This window comes from Acomys russatus, chromosome 1 (assembly GCF_903995435.1).
Source record: "Acomys russatus chromosome 1, mAcoRus1.1, whole genome shotgun sequence".
Taxonomy (NCBI): Eukaryota; Metazoa; Chordata; class Mammalia; order Rodentia; family Muridae; genus Acomys; species Acomys russatus.
This window is the reverse complement of record NC_067137.1, coordinates 80,782,233-80,798,189: the sequence shown is the minus strand read 5'-3', so window position 1 is coordinate 80,798,189 and position 15,957 is coordinate 80,782,233. Positions and strand designations below refer to the sequence as shown.

The 15,957-nt window shown below is 44.6% G+C and overlaps 1 long non-coding RNA gene across 1 annotated transcript in view; it reads right to left on the bottom strand.

The window, feature by feature from the left end:
• LOC127190290 (uncharacterized) overlaps nucleotides 1-15,957 on the bottom strand; it is a 134,753-nt gene that overhangs the window by 40,023 nt on the left and 78,773 nt on the right. The window lies entirely within an intron of this gene.

Here is a 15,957-nt window from a genome sequence, read left to right as displayed (position 1 = left end):
GATATTTGCTAGACACAAATGTTAGTCTTTTGTTGTTGTCATTGTCATTGTTGTTGTTTGAGAGACAAGGTCTCACTATGTAGTCCTAGCTGACCGGAAACTCACTATGTAGACCATGCTGGTCTCAAACTCACAGAAATCCACCTTCCTTTGGTTCCTCGATACTAAGATTAAAAGCATTAGGCCACCACACCCAGCAGGTGTAAACACTAGTCTTTTTGCATTTTAAGTCACTTAAAATTCGCCTCACTTTTAGATGGTAACTACTGATCACCTTAGCTTGTGGTTTGGTAAAGTAAGCCACAAGAAGATAAGCAAGATTTCCGGAGCTATTTAAATGAAGAGTTGAGGACCAGGATTCCAAATGAAGTAATTTGCCTTCAGCACTTTACACCTTTACCACTATAGAGTCCAGGCTTGGGGGAAATAATCATGTATAGGCCGAGGAGCAGTGAAGAAACCCCCAAAGGAAAGATTAGTGTGTTGGTCAGCTTCCATTACTGTAACGAAATAGCTGAGGCAATCAACGTAAAAAGAAAAAAGGCTTATTTTGGCTCATGGCTTTGGAGGTTTCAGTGCAGTTACTTGGCCCCTATGGCTTTGGGCTTGTGGTGGTATAGCACATCATGGAGAGGGTGAATGACAATTGAGACCTATTCAAGCCATGGTGAAGAAATCTACTGAAAAGGAAACAGAGGCAGAGGAAGACACTGCGCCCCGATGCCCACCTTTTAAGGGGATATCCTCAAAGCCTTAACCTCTGTCTATTAGGCATTACTTCTTAGGGGGCCCACTAGCTTGCAAATGTAGAGTTCAAACTGCCATAACCAAGGAGGAGCAGAAAATGAATGGTGAGAAAACTGGTCTGAATTCCTTCTCTTAGTGTTGGCAAAGAATTGCGTACATGCTGTCTATGGTGGCAACTACTTAAAGGGAAAAATCACAGAATACCTTGAAATCTACTTATCACATGACAGAAAGTATCAGAGCTAACTATAATAAAGTCACTCCCTCTTACAGGCTGATGACTTTTATGCCCAAGTGACACTTTTCCCCAATTTCTCGATTTCTCTCAAAGCTTGCCAGGTTGGGGACGCCTTGGCCCTTTCTTTTATTATTGATGTTTCATCAAAGCTCTTGTAATCCTTTCTGGAAAATGCTGCCTTTTTCACTGATCTCAGGTTTCTTGTGCTTTGCCTGGGGTTTGCAGTAATACCTCACAGGTCACCTTGCCACAATCTCCCTCTGATAGTCGATGCCTCTACCCCTGACCTTCCGCTGTAGCTCAGAAGGTTGTAAACAGTTCTGCAGGGATGAGTCAGAAGAACTGTGCTCTTTTCTAGCTGTCTTAGGTGAGGGATGCTGGAGTCTTCTCAGCCCACTCTATCTTTAGGCTCTACGAATAGAAGAGGGGGGCTTGGGGCTGGTGCTTTCGTAGGTTCCCTTCAGCGTTGAACAATACAGTTCATGAATGAGTCCGCCCCCTGCTGATACGCCTGCCTATGGATCTATGGATTTGTTTGAATGTTTAACTCAAGGGCTCAAGGCTCTGTCTAAAGGTTTTCTCATAGTCTCTCTCTCATGCTAGCTTCATTTCCTTTTTTGTTTTTCTTTTTTTGAGACAGGGTCTCTCCGTGTTAGCTTTGGCTGTCCTGGACTCGCTTTGTAGACCAGGCTGGCCTCGAACTCACAGTGATCTGCCTGCCTCTGCCTCCTGAGGGCTGGATTTCCTAACCCCAGCTTTTCTGTTGCTAGTCTTGCTTCCCACAAGACCCTCTTCCTTCTTCCTGGGATAAGTTTACGTCATTGTTCAGGTTCTAGTCATGAACCATGACTTTCAGTGAGCCTCTGCCCAAAATTACCTAAGAATACAATATTTTAAATTTACAGAAAATGTTCATTTGCAGTAGACAATGGCCAAAGAGCCTGGGCCTGGCAACCAGTCACCTGGACTTGAGACCCTGCTATGCGGTTAGTAGCTTCTCTGTAAAGGTTAGCTGACTTTCTCTATGCCTGTTTCATTTTGTGTAAGATGGGATCATAACAGTGGCCACTTGGTAAGATTGCTGTGAAGGGACACACACAAAATAGTGAACACCAAGCATCGAAAAGAGCTTTGGCTATACCATGAATGTTATATAAGTATCATTTATTACAACTGAATTGCACATAATTTAGACACGTCTTTAGAAACACAGTGCTTTGTACATGTAGACATTGTCATATCTAGTAAATAGCAAGAATTTTCACCCTTTCACACCTTTTCTACTTCCTGACTTAGGAAAAAAAAAAAAAAAGGGCTGATGCTTAACACAAGCTTTGGGTGAATTGCATGTTTATCAAATGATTAAAGGAGAAACAGCAGCAACAAGAGCTGGCAGAAGGTCACTCTGGAAGAAGAACTCAGACATAGCCAGTTGTCTTAACACATACTCCCCATGGTGGTAGGCTCAGTTCCTAAGTACTGATACTGCACTGCAACTCATTTTGCAGAGACGTACTCTGTATATTTGGCATTTCCAATTTACAGGAAAGTTAGTTAATAGGAAGCATCCATCTATGCTGCTTACACAGTGTGTTTTTCAACTCTTTGGGAAGAAAACCACATTTATTTTTGTGACTATCCAGAAGATAGGAAAACAACCACAAAAATGTAAAAGCAGGAATGCTGAACATTTTGTAGATTCCCTTAGTAACAGACCTAAAACTTTATGTATGTATGTATGTATGTATGTATGTATGTATATATGTATGTATGTATGTATGTATTTTTGAGACAGGGTTTCTCTGTGTAGCCTTGGCTGTCCTAGACTCACTTTGTAGACCAGGATGGCCTTGAACTCACAGTGATCCCCCTGCCTCTGCCTCCCAAGTGCTGGGATTAAAGACGGGCCACCACACCTAGCTCAGACCTAAAACTTTAAATGTTGTCCTTCCTTACCGAATGTCTTCAACATTGTTTTGGTTTTGTTTTGAGACAGCCTTTTTGTTCTTCCTGGAATTCTTGAGTTCATGCTATTAGCCTTCTAAGCAGCAGAGACATCTGGCATATGCCACTGTCCCTTGCTACAAATGCCTAATTTTAAAACCTAGGAGTTTGTATATTGGGCAGTGGTGGTACATGCCTTTAATTCCAGCACTCTGGAAGCAGAGGCAGGTGGTTCTCTGAGTTTGAGGCCAGCCTGGTCTACAAATAGCCAGGGCCCCATCTTAAAAAGAATAAAACAAAACAAAAATTCTATGAGTTTGTTTCACATTAGTAAGAGACCCCTCCACTAGAAGAGGGCACCAAGTTCATATGACAGTCCCCAGAAACAGATCTGAAACACAGTGGGTAGTGGGTTGAAGCCCTGGTGATTGGGTGCCAGATGATGTGGGCCAATTAAATCAACTTGTTGCAGCTGAGGCCTGAGGACCTTCATGGCATGCTGGGAGTGAAGCCATTTTGGTTTGGCAAACAAGGCTATGATATAAACCACTGGGATAGTCCCTGCAGCTGGAGCTTCCGGTTCCTTTATAATCTAGGTTTCTTCATAAATCTTTATAGCTCAGATTGTCAGAGTTGGGAATGAAACTATTGGGTCTACTGAAACAACTTTATATAACTCAATGCATAAAAAAAGAAAAATGCTTTGAAAAAGCATATGAGTGCAATTATGGTGAGAAGTTATTACAAGAAAGAGAAGATGGCTAATATACATGCGGACAAAATGAGAAAATGTTCTCATTTTATCAATGCTATTCTTTTGTCCCATTTTACTTTGTACAACAAATATACTTGGGATTTATTGTTTGGGTTTTACCCCGAGCCTCTCACTAGAACACAAAGGGGGCATTTCATGAAAGCTGAGCAAGGCACCTGCCCTCTAAGCAGCCACGCCCTATAGGAAATGCTTTGCAAGAAACATTCCCCGGTTCTGTTGAATTTCTCACCAACAATTCAAACTGAGCACCAATGTTAAGGTGGACAGGAAGAGGGTGGTGACATCCAGCACCTCATTCCATTCAAAGCCTAATGACCACGTGTGCTGTGAGCCTCCGGTCACACATGGCTTGATAAGCCAGTTCTCTTTGGCAAGCCAGTCTCACAGGTAACACAGATCAAATCTTGCCACAGCAACGAAACAAGGTGATGCGTTGGATTTTGTGTAGACTTTACAAGGGATGTGGGAATCAGAGCCTTGGGATGTTCTGCTTACAATTTCTGAGATGAAAATTCAGAAAAAATTTCTAGGTAATCATGGACCAACGCTGGGCATACAATTATTTTCTTGAGTGCTGATGGCATGGAAGACAAGGTCATCTAAAAACTTCATTCCTTCAGTGTAGTCATCAGTGAGTCAACGCTTTTACCATTCTGAGGACAAAGTCACTGGACCTGCCTGGAGTACATCTCCAAAGCAAGACAACATAACCCTCCAACAAAACAGAAACAAGCCCCAAGGTTCCTTTCTCATTGGTCAGTGTGTTTAGCACAATAACACATGTGTTTGGAGCCCTATGCTGGGGCTCTTGCGCTGAGAGAGCTTCCAGTGTATCAACGAGCATGCACAGAGCATGCATGACCATCAGGGACTTGTGTGCTCAGCAGAGGGGTTCTACCAGAGTCATCCTCCACTTGTGGGTCACTGATTTGCTCTTGTATGTCTCTGGGAATGAAAGTATTTTCACTTGTGCACAGTGCTTGGGTTTAGGCCAAACACATCAATAGGCTCCAGTGAAATATAAGATCTATTTGCTTAACCAGCTTCTCCCTGGTGCCACTCAGACTCTCTGAAACCAGGAGACACAATGGAGTATGATGGTATAGGCCAGACAAGCCTCTGAAGAAAAACCCACTGAGCATTAGAGGGACCTTTTCCTGTTTCCTCACAAAATGAATCCAGAGGACAGGTGGATGTGTTGGAGACAAGTATTGACTGATGGAGAAATCTCTGCCATAGGTTGGTTTGGTTGTAGGCAGTTCAAACTTCTGTTTGCTTGATAAAGACAGAAGCTAGCAGAACATCCAAAGCAGATGCCCTTCTTCACTTGGGGAGGAGAGGAAGTGGATGGAGGTTTCTCAGGTGTGGGGATGACCCCCTCATCTTGGTCACCACTGCTTCTGCTTCAGGTGTTTGTGTGAGTGTGTAAATCTAGGTGTGAGTAAGAAAGATGGAAGAGAGAGCAAGAAGAAGTGTTTATGCAAACCAAGTCGTGGGGCTGAAGGCATATTTGGGAGAACTATGGCAAGCTAAATGACACGGGGTAGTTGAAATGGAAGGATGGTGGCTTGGGGGGGGGGGCTACAGAGAGACTTAGGGAACCACCTTTTGGGAAAGATAACTGTCTTTTATGGTCCTGTGGCTACCAATTGATCATTTCTACATTTCCCCTTTTTAGTCACAGCAGAAACCCAGCATTTAGATCTTCATTAATAAAGAGCACCTAGTCTTCCTATTAATTAAAAGGTGTAAAAAAGGAAGGCATTTAAGGGGCCTTACAGAATGTGTAATGGAGAAAGAGGAAGGATAGTTGAAGATATTCCCCAACATGTTGTACCTTCCTCAGGTTTGTACATTTGTAAATGCATTTCGCGGCATATGTGGAGATCGAGGAGGCCCGCGGTTGACACCCACCATGCTGTGTGGAGAATATTCTCCAGCATTGTGTAGTGCAATGCCTGCTCAGCTGTGTGTGGTGGCCCAAGGCTGTGAAAATCACATTGGGAAATAAAATGTTCTGTGTTGCTTCTACTGAGGGGTTATTATTCATTGGGTAGCCTTTGAAGCATTCATCTATGGGTGAAATTCTAATGTTGAGATTCTTGGGTTCAATTCCTGGCTCCACCACTTACTGGGTAATCTTGTACAAGCTACTTAGTCTCCCTGTGCCTTGGTTTCCTTCCCTGCAAAACAAGAATAGTAAGTTTCCAAGGCTATGGGATGATGTCAGAAATAATTGAGACCATCTTCGGAATGTGCCTTGCACAGGGATTGGAAAATCTGGATTGACCGTAGGTGTCAGCAATCAGGCTGCTAAAATAATTCTCACCATTGATAAGTGACCTCTAAGTCTGGCCTGCTGGGCAGAGCACCTCTGAGCCCCTCCAGCTCCACTGGCCAACTCAGGGCTTTCACTGGCTGATACTGTGGCCCTCCCATGCTGTTCCTTCTGTGGGCCTTAGGCAGAGCACCTGTAGTTGTGAGTTGCTATGTCACTAACACACAAGTTGCATGCATACATACCTCCCCACTGCTCCAGACGCTGCTATTGAATAAAGCACCTGTTATGTTCCCTTCCCTGTCTCTCTTTCCAGGCCACTCCATTCACATGTATGTGTTGGATTTGAAAAGGAAATAACAGAACCAACCATGAGTTTCTGAACTATTTCACTGGTAATAGCCATGAGTTTTGGTGGTAGTGGTGGTGAGGTAACAATGGCTTTTGGTGAAGGATGAACCCCAGGGCACAGACAGAAAACAAGTGATTAATGCATGTGTTAGGTTAGACGTGAGATGTGGACACATTAGTTTGAGAAACAGATCTGGAAATCGACGATCAAGTCATTGGTGGAGGCCTCGGATCAGGTGGACAGAGTGAGCAACCTGGAAGGAAGACCCAGGGCAGCAACAGGTTGAAACATGGAGTCAGAACATTGTCCCCTCATTAATCATTTAATCATTCATCTGACAAAGTTCCTGAGCATTGGTTGTGCTGTGGTGCTGGGTGCACAGGACTCTGTGGAGAAGAAGGCAGAACTGTTACTTTCTTGGAGCTTATGGTCAAGTCCAGACAGACACAGTCTTTAGAGCAGTTGTTTCTTAGAGCAACTGTCACACTTTAGGATGATGGTGGGTACAGAGTGCTTTGGTTTCTACAGAAAGCTCCGTGCTGGCAGAGAACAGTCTGGGCCGGGACTGGGCTACATGGAGGAATGTAGTCATATGAAGGTGGAGAGGCGAGCAGGAGCAGAATTACAGAAACGTTCTTAGAATTAGAGGTTAATGCTGGGCATAGTGGAGCACGCCTATAATCCCCACACTTTGGAGAGACAGAGACAGGCAGATTTCTGAGTTCAAGGCCAGCTTGGAACATAACAGCCAGGGCTATACAGAGAGACCATTCACACAAACAAAACAGATGGGAAAACAAATAAACAAACAAAAGCTAAGGGTGGAGCTGAGTTGCTTGCTGTGCAAACATGGGCACCTGGGTTGTATCCTCAAAACTCATGTGGATAAATGATGGACACGAGCTACTGAATCAGCTCTGCGGGTAATGGTGGTTACCCTCAAGCTTGTTGGCTTCAGTTTGCTGCCCAGAAATGATTTCAACAAATTGTCCTGTGACCTCCATAAGTGCACTGTGGCACATGTACATGCACACAACAAGGAATAATCTATCTATCTATATCTCTATCTATCTATCTATCTATCTATCTATCTATCTATCTATCTATCTAATTGGGATTGTGCATGCTTCAAATCCCAGTGCTAGGAAGACAGAAACAGGCCATCCTTCTCGGGCCAGGCAGTCTAGCCTGCTTGGTGGGTTCCAGGCCAATAAGAGACTTTGTCTCTCAAAACACAAGGATGGTTCCTGAAGAACCGTACCTGAAGTTGTCCTTTGGCCTCCACTTATATATTCATAAACGTGTGCACCCCCAATACAGATACATACATATATACACACATGTTAAGGGACTTCTTCTTTGAGGGCACTCTACCGTGCATCACAAACATTAGTCAAATGGCCAGGACTGGCACACAAGGATAGTGAGCAGTTATTAAAAATAGTTTTTTTCTGGTACTGAGAGACAGCTCTGTGGCTAAGAGTACTGGCTAGAAGACCCAAGTTCAATTCTCAGTACTCAAATAGAGACTGTTCCAGAGGACCTGACACCTTCTAGCCTTTAATGGCGCTAGTCACACATAAGGAGCACAGACATATATGCAAACAAAACACCCATACACATAAAATAAAGATAAATAAACCTTTAAAAATTTTCTTAAAGATTTATTTATTTATTGTGTATACAATGCTCTGTCTGCTTGTACACTTACACGCCAGAAGACAGCACCAGATCACATTGTAGATGGTTGTGAGCCACCAGGTGGCTGCTGGGAATTGAACTCAGGACATCTGGAAGAGCAGTCAGTGCTCTTACCCTCTGAACCATCTCTCCAGCCCTAAAAATAGTTTCTATATGAGGAGGGATCAATATTTATTAGGGAGGATTGCTCCCCCATGTTTTTGGTAGATAGTTTTCAGTCTGCTGAAAGAGCAGGGTCCTTTCTGAACTGTGCGGCCACACCTGTCATCTCCCCTTAGGAGGAATGTGCAAGGCTTGCAGCAGCCTGTATTTGTTGTGGTTTTCATTAGGCCACACGGGAGGAAAGAAGCCCTGTCATTTGTCAGCTTCCCGTAGCCACACTCAGATTCCTCACGTTGGCTTTCAAGGTCATCCAGCCTCTTCCACCCAACCTTACCCCACGCTAGGCAAATGAGTCTCAGGCTCTGCCCTGTAACTCCCTGCTTCCGTGGCTCTGCCCTACCCTCCTTACCATTTCCTGAGACTCACCTGTAAATTGGGACTAATTACTCTTGGTTCAGGAAGTTCTGAGCATCATGGGCCCAAAGGTCCGAGCACAGAGCCCGGTGTCCGAACATCTTCTGGCTAGGCTCAGCAGTCATCACACACCCATCCTAAACTGAAATGTCTTCAGGGCTGGGTACGAGTGATGGAACGTGAGCAAACCGGAAGGGGTTTCCTCTACTCCGAGGACACAGGGGCAGAGAAACACAAAATAAACTAAAGCAGATACAATCAAAGAAAGCAAGATCACGCCTGGGCTGGGCAGTGGCTTCAATCCACCACTTTGTAATCCCTTTGCCTTCTGCCTCCTCTTTGGGTGGTAAATATTATGTTCTCTTACGTAGCTCGTCTATTGCCCATTTCTCACTTAATACATGTTCATTATGGTGTTATTAATATCCCAATGCAAATCATCTCGAGTCTCAGGATTGTTTTGAGAAATAAGTGCAATTACATATGCCAAGAGTCTTTGATCTGAAGGTATGCGGTAACTTCAGTGTTGTTAAAATGGCTAATGAAGCTGCTAGCCATCTCTTAGGCTCAGACAGGCACTACAGCTCTCAGAGTCCCCTGGATCTCTTTCCTGTATGCCTCCTCAGTGACAAAACCATAACAACGACAATGGCTGCTGCTTCTTGGGTGATTAGTCACTGGACGGGAGCTATTTGGGACCTATGTGTCTTAACCCAGTTCTTCTGGTGAACCTGAGAGGCAGGACCTGTGAGTTTTACACCAGATGAGGAAACTGAGGTCTCAAAACATCAAGGAACTAAGCAGGGTCTGTGGTTAGGAAGTCATGGGATGGGGTCAGACTTGGACCAAGCCAGCTAGTCCCACCGCCCGAGTACTGAACCATGGTGCTGGACTCAGCCTGACCAACTTCTGGTTTCTCTCTAAACTCCCAGGTTACAGGCACCTCCGCCTCGGCTCTCCATGCAGAGTAAATTGCTCCATCTTATACACTCCCAGAGGACTAAGATAGCAATTAGCTTCTCTAGCAATGATCACATTAACATATTTTATGTCTGTGTTTACCAGTACATGAGTTTCTTTCCTTTCTTTCCTTCTTTCTTTCTATTTATTGGTTTTCTTTCTTTCTTTCTCTTTCTTTCTTTTGAGTGTGTGTTTGAGACAGGGGTTCTCTGTGTAGTCTTGGCTGTCCTAGACTTGCTTTGTAGACCAGGCTGGTCTCGAACTCACAGAGATCTGCCTGTCTCTGCCTCCCGAGTGCTGGGATTAAAGGCATGAACCACCACCACCTGGCTATTTTTTAGGTTTTTCAAGACAAGGTTTCTCTGTGTGTCCTTGGCACATGAGTATATGAGTTTCTTCTCTTATCTTTTCTTTTTGGTTTTCGAGACAGGACCTCTCTGTGTTAGTCTTGGCTGTCCTGGACTCACTTTGTAGTTCAGGCTGGCCTCGAACTTACAACGATCTGCCTGCCTCTGCCTCCTGAGTGCTGGGATTAAAGGCGTGTGCCACCACGCCCGACTTGGACATGAGTTTCTTAGAGAAGACTTTCTGCTTACTCAAGGGCTTGGGACCTTTCTGACATGCATCAATACCCATGGAGCCTCAGTTAAATTGACAGCAGCAGCCTAGTTGTATTTGATGGCGATGGTCAGTCAGAATGACTGTTGGAGGTAAAACATGACTGAGGGGAAATTTCAAATGGCGAGAGCCACGGGGCTGGTGTTAACCTATTGTTTTTTTTTTTTTTGTGTGTGTGTGTGTGTGTTTTGTTTTTTGTTTGTTTGTTTGTTTTGTGCCATGAGCTTAGGGATGGCTTTTCACTTTTTTCCAGTTGGAATGGTTTTAATCGCTTCTATCCAAGATGACTCTTCTAACCAGTGCCTCTAGCTCCGCTGCCTACAATGTCTGCTCTCCTTTGTTCCTTCTGGGAGGGATCAGTTCATGGCAGCTGTCAGTGCTTCCTGAATGCCACAGGAGAAAAGAAAGGCCCAGTCAGAACCGATGCTTGGCAGCAGTTAGGAGTATTTTCCTGAGTGAGTGTGTAGGAGCTTCAGCCCTGCCCTACTGTGAACCAAGGTATTGTACCATGACACTGCCTGTGCAGACCGAGGACTCTAAAGACTGTGCGGCTATGACCAGAGTGTCTCAACCTGCGTTTGGTAACATTTACCGACAGGTTTGGGGAGATGCAGGGCATGTGCAAGAGTCCATGCGGGGTGGGGTGGGGTTGGGGTGGGGGGGATTGCTGGGAGGGAGAGGAGTGGGGGAAGGACAGGGGAAAGGAGCGCTCTAGGCATCTGCAAGAGAAAAAATGAGGCAAAGACAGAGCGGATTCTGAAGTACAGCTGAAAGCGCTGCAGTTTGGGCAGCTGAATCCCATTAAGAAATCATGAGGAAGCTTTGTGCTCCTGCCGATGTGAGGAAGAAGAAAAATGATCTCCGAGGGCTTCACAAAGAAAACATTTTGTGAGCAGAAGGCTTAAAGTTCTGCAAAAAAACTCAAAATGGAAACAGCTTGCTAGGCACCCAGCGAGCCCAGGAAGGAATCAAGCCTGCTTTTAAAGGCCTTGCCCCAGGAGCCTCTGGGAAGGAAATTCCAGGGCCTGGGCAGAGCACCTGCAGGGGAAGCTGGGGTCAGGTGGGCCCCTCCGGAAGGCAGCCCAAGGCCAGGATACTGTTGGAGCAGACAAAGCCACCTTTATATTCACAGCCTGGTGTTTTACAAAGACATTTCATTTCATACCAGCAGATAAGGTAGAATTTGCCTTTTTTCTTACTCCCATCTTAGGCTGTGTCTAGACTTAGTTAACCAAGTTAAGGGATAATCTAAAATAGAGTCACACAGCCAATTGAATTTTTGAAGAAATTCAAATTTAAGCCACCCCAAGGACTAAAACAGAATCGGTACATCTATTCTTGGTAGCTTTTGTGATTGACAGGTGGAACATTGTCTCTGTGGGCAGGAGAGACTGTTTTGTAGACTTTGTGCTGTGATTTAAAAGGGCCCAAATTGGTCTGACATAAAAGCAGCATGTTTACACTGTATTTTAAAATTATAAAATGCATAGACATTTGAAAATGAAGTTGCTGGGTTTTTTTTTTTTTTTTTTTTTTTGGTTTTTTGTTTTCTTCCCCTGAGATAGGATTTCTCTAGGTAGCTGTGGCTGTCTTGGAACTCATTCTGTCAACCATGCTGGCCTTGAACTTATAAAGATCCACCTGCCTCTGCCTTTTGAGTGATGACTAAAGGTGTAAAGGTGTGTGCCAGCACTTCCTGCCAAGGATAGCTTTTTTTTTTTTTTTTTTTAAGCAAAAGTCCATCCAATTTTGAATTCATGATCCTTCTGCCTCCTGAGTGCTGGTGTTACTTAGAGGCATGTGCCGCTACACCTGGCTTAAAGGTCCTGTTCAAAAGTGGCTCTTGCATGAAGAAACCATTAACTCACAAGGTGCCTAATGATTCTATGTAACCTGTTAGCTCAAAGACATGCTTTAATTTGAAACAATTTTTTTTTTTAAGTAGGTGGACTATAACAATGACTTGGTAAGAGACAAGCAGGCCTGTGTTCTGATGCATACACGGTGCCTCTGGTTTTGTTTAGAGAAGCCTGGTCTTGGCAGGAGCCGATCTGCCTCCTTTGAGGTGAAGGCACTCAGTATTTGGCCCCTAATAGCTGGTGCGTGGTGGTAAAGACGCTGGAATCATCTTTATTATTACTTGAGCACAACAGACCAGCATGAGGCTGCCTCCGTATAGCACCCCTCTTGGGGATTTAGTACCTGGCAGAATTTCATAGCCATTGCTCATGCTAATATCACATTCCTTCTGATGCCTTCCCTGAGCTGGGGCTTCGTTGATGTTTACTTTCTTAGAAGCTAGTAGAGAAGAAGAGTCAGTTGCTGAGGGAGGATTGCATCTCTGGCCTAGCTCATTTACCACGAGATTGCTCCTCTGTCTTTTGTCACCTCTCTTTCCTCCTCTCTCCCTTCCCCTCAATCTCCTTTGTCTGACTGGCGGGACTGATCAAGGCTCAGTAGGATCCCGGCATCGGGGGCCCTCCTCATAATGCGACCATCACCAGACACTGTTCTGGAACACCTCTTTCCTTCAGTGTGTGGCTGGTTATAGCACAATGAGGAAGTCCACTAAAGACTCAAACATGTTAAACACTTGGGGTTTAAATGACTCCCAATCACTGGCTTCTCTGTCTGTCTGGGCTGGAACCCTAGTCACAGCACAGGCAAGGGCAGCTGAACCTTTCCCAGAAATGAAAAGCCAATCGCTCTATCCATTTATGCCATCGTGCCCACAATAAGACCAGGGGCCGACATCTATGCAAGGCCCTTCTCTTAGATGCTTTTGTGTGCATGTATGTGTGTGGGGTGGAGTGGAGAGGTGGGGTGGAGGGTGAGGTTGACCACAAAGGAATCATATAACTTAAGAATATGGACAACAACAACAGCAACAACAACAAAACCAAAAAAACCAAAAAAACAAAAAAACAAAAACAAACACAAAAAAACCCAAAAAACAAAAACAAAAACAAAAACAAACAAACAAACAAAGAATATGAACAAATTCTCTCTCTTTCTAAGAACTGTCTGTGAAATTGCAGACAGGTTTGTAAGCTGTTCCATTAAAATGGAACCGAAGAATGTGTCTGAGGAGCCAGCGTTGAGCTCCACTGGTGGGAAGTAGAAGCTCTTTAAGGCAGTTCCTTCAAAGACCTTGGCATTCTGGGTTCAGTGCATTCTCCTTTCAGCCACCATAGGCATTTGCTTTTAATAAGTCCTCACAGAGTAAATGTTTCAACAGGGCAACTTAAAAACTGCATTTCTGCCCAGCAAACTAAATCCTGGCTCCAGATGGTTCTCATTTTACTCTGTCACTAACTCAAACTCTGAAAGCTCTTGTTATAGGCCATCTCTTTAATCCTAGCGTTTTTACCTACCCCTCTTGTCATAATTTCCGGCTCCATGTGGCCCCTTTCTCACCCAAGCCTCCTCTGGCATTCATCTAGCTAGGATGAAAAGTGTGCCTTCCCAGCATAATCTAGGAGGCTAGGAAGACGGAGCATCCTCCAAGGTCCTTTTCTGTTCCTTTGATCTTCTGATGCCTGCGTCAGTCATCCAGATGGCCTTTTGGATTTTGCTCCAAGGCTAGGTCGACATTAGAGAGGCTGAAGTTGCCAATCCATGCCCTGCTGGCATCAAGACAGGCTGTGCATGATGGCTGAGAGTAGCAGGGAACAAGGGAGTAACACCAAGAAGAGGTAGTGAACTATCCCAGGGAGCCACTTCACCTTTCCCACATGTGCTTCCACAGGTCTTTGTTAAAATGTAAGATGTGTAATTCTATTAGTGAAGTAATCTTTTAAACACTTATTATTATTATTATTATTATTGTTATTATTATTATTATTGTTTTTTGAGATAGGGTTTCTCTGGGTAGCCTTAGCTGTCCTGGATTTGCTTTGTAGACCAAGCTGGCCTCGAACTTGCAGAGATCCGCCTGCTTCTGCCTCCCTGAGTGCTGGGATTACAGGCGTGAGCCATCACGCCTGGCTAATGAAATGATCGGAAATCACTGTTTTGGATGATGTCAGAAACAACTCTCCTAGCCTCAGGTGTTTGAGCTCGTGGGTTCTGGCTGGCAGCACTGACTTGAGAGGTCCTGGCAGAGGCGGGTCATTGGGAGTTGATTTGGAGGACCCTATTTTTACTCTATTTTTTTTTTCTTTCTGTTTCTTGGCCTATCAAGATGTGAACAGATGGCACAATAAGCTCTCTCTGCCACAACTAAGCCGTGCTAGTCACTGTGCCTTCCCTCCCACAGTCTATTCTACCCTTGGAAACTTGGGGTCCAAATAACCCTCGCTCCCTCAAGTTATTTCCGCCATGTTTCGTCATATCAGTGAGAAAAGTAGCTGACGCAACTGTGGCTAGAATTTACGAAGGTTGTTACTGTCACAGGTGCCTCTGGTTAGCCTAACATATCTCAGGACACTCCTAAAACATGGGCCCTGCTATCTCCATTTTGTAAGTGAGGGACCTGAGGCGTAGAGAAGCTAAGGAAGACTTGTGTAAGACACATGCATGATCCGGAGAAGACATCATGTGCTTCGCATGTGTGTATATGTGTCTGGTGTATATGTGTATGTGCCTGTGTGTACATTTTTGGACAGGTGTGCTCACCACGCATGCGTATGTGAAGGTCAGAGGTCAATGCTGGGTGCCTTCCTCTGTCATTCTCTACCTCGTTTTTTGAGACAGGGTCTCTTATTGAGCCTAGTATCTGCCTGTTTCCAGCAATGGGGTTACAGACCCACGCCTCTATGCCTAGCTTTCATGTGGGTGCTAGGTATGTGATCTTGTGGAATAAGCATGTTAACCCCCAAACTATCCTTGCATTCCTGTATTAGTGAAAGAGCGATCATCTCAAGTAAAGGTCCCTGTCAGCATTTAGCCATCATTTGAGAGACATGGCATTGTCATATAAATTGCCCTTGAGAAGAACAGGCACTTCGCAGCCGTCCTCAGGGATGCACCAAGTCATGCTGTGTTAGGCGGTGATTTGGCTGCTGGCACCCGTCCACACTGGGTGCCCGAGTTTGCAGTTCTGGGTATCCTAGAAGGCTCCAGCGCGTTCTAAGTATCCCGGGGCAACAAGATCATATTTGAACAGCACAGCCCTTTGCAAATGATGTCAAAAGCGACAAGCGAGCAGTTCTAGCCCACGTGAAAGTTTTAATTCATTTGGGTATCAGGGTTAGAAGTTTGGTACCAGTTACAGGTATGCCGCCTGTGACTACTCTGCTTCTCAAAACAAATAATGAGTTGAAATCAGACATTAGTCGACAGCTTCAACGAGATCCTAGTTTTGTTAAAGTCTCAGATAACGCGTAAGTTTCCAAAAAAGGTAGGGCACAGTATGATTTTATGAATGCAAACTTTAGCTTGCTAGACGTACAATGGATTAATTTGAAGGGAAAAAAAGGCAATGAAGAGAAGAAAGGAACGAGAAACATCTAGACCCACACATTCTATCAGTCATAGGGGGAAAATTCTGTTCCCGTGGTTCACGAAGCCAATGTAAAGCCAGCTCTTAAAACTGGTTATGCAATCTGATGTCCTCTTCTGGCCTGCGGGTATATATGTAGGCAGAGCACTGTATACATAATAATAAATAAATAAATAAATAAATAAATAAATAAATAAATAAATAAAACTGGTTATGCAGCCAGGAGCGATGGTGCACACCTGTAATCCCAGCACTCGGAGATGCAGAGGCAGACAGATCTCTGCGAGTTCTGGGCCAGCCTGGTTTACAAAGTTAGTCCTGGCCAGCCAAGGCTACACAGAGAAAGCCTGTCTTAAAAACAAAACAACAACAAAAATCTGGATGT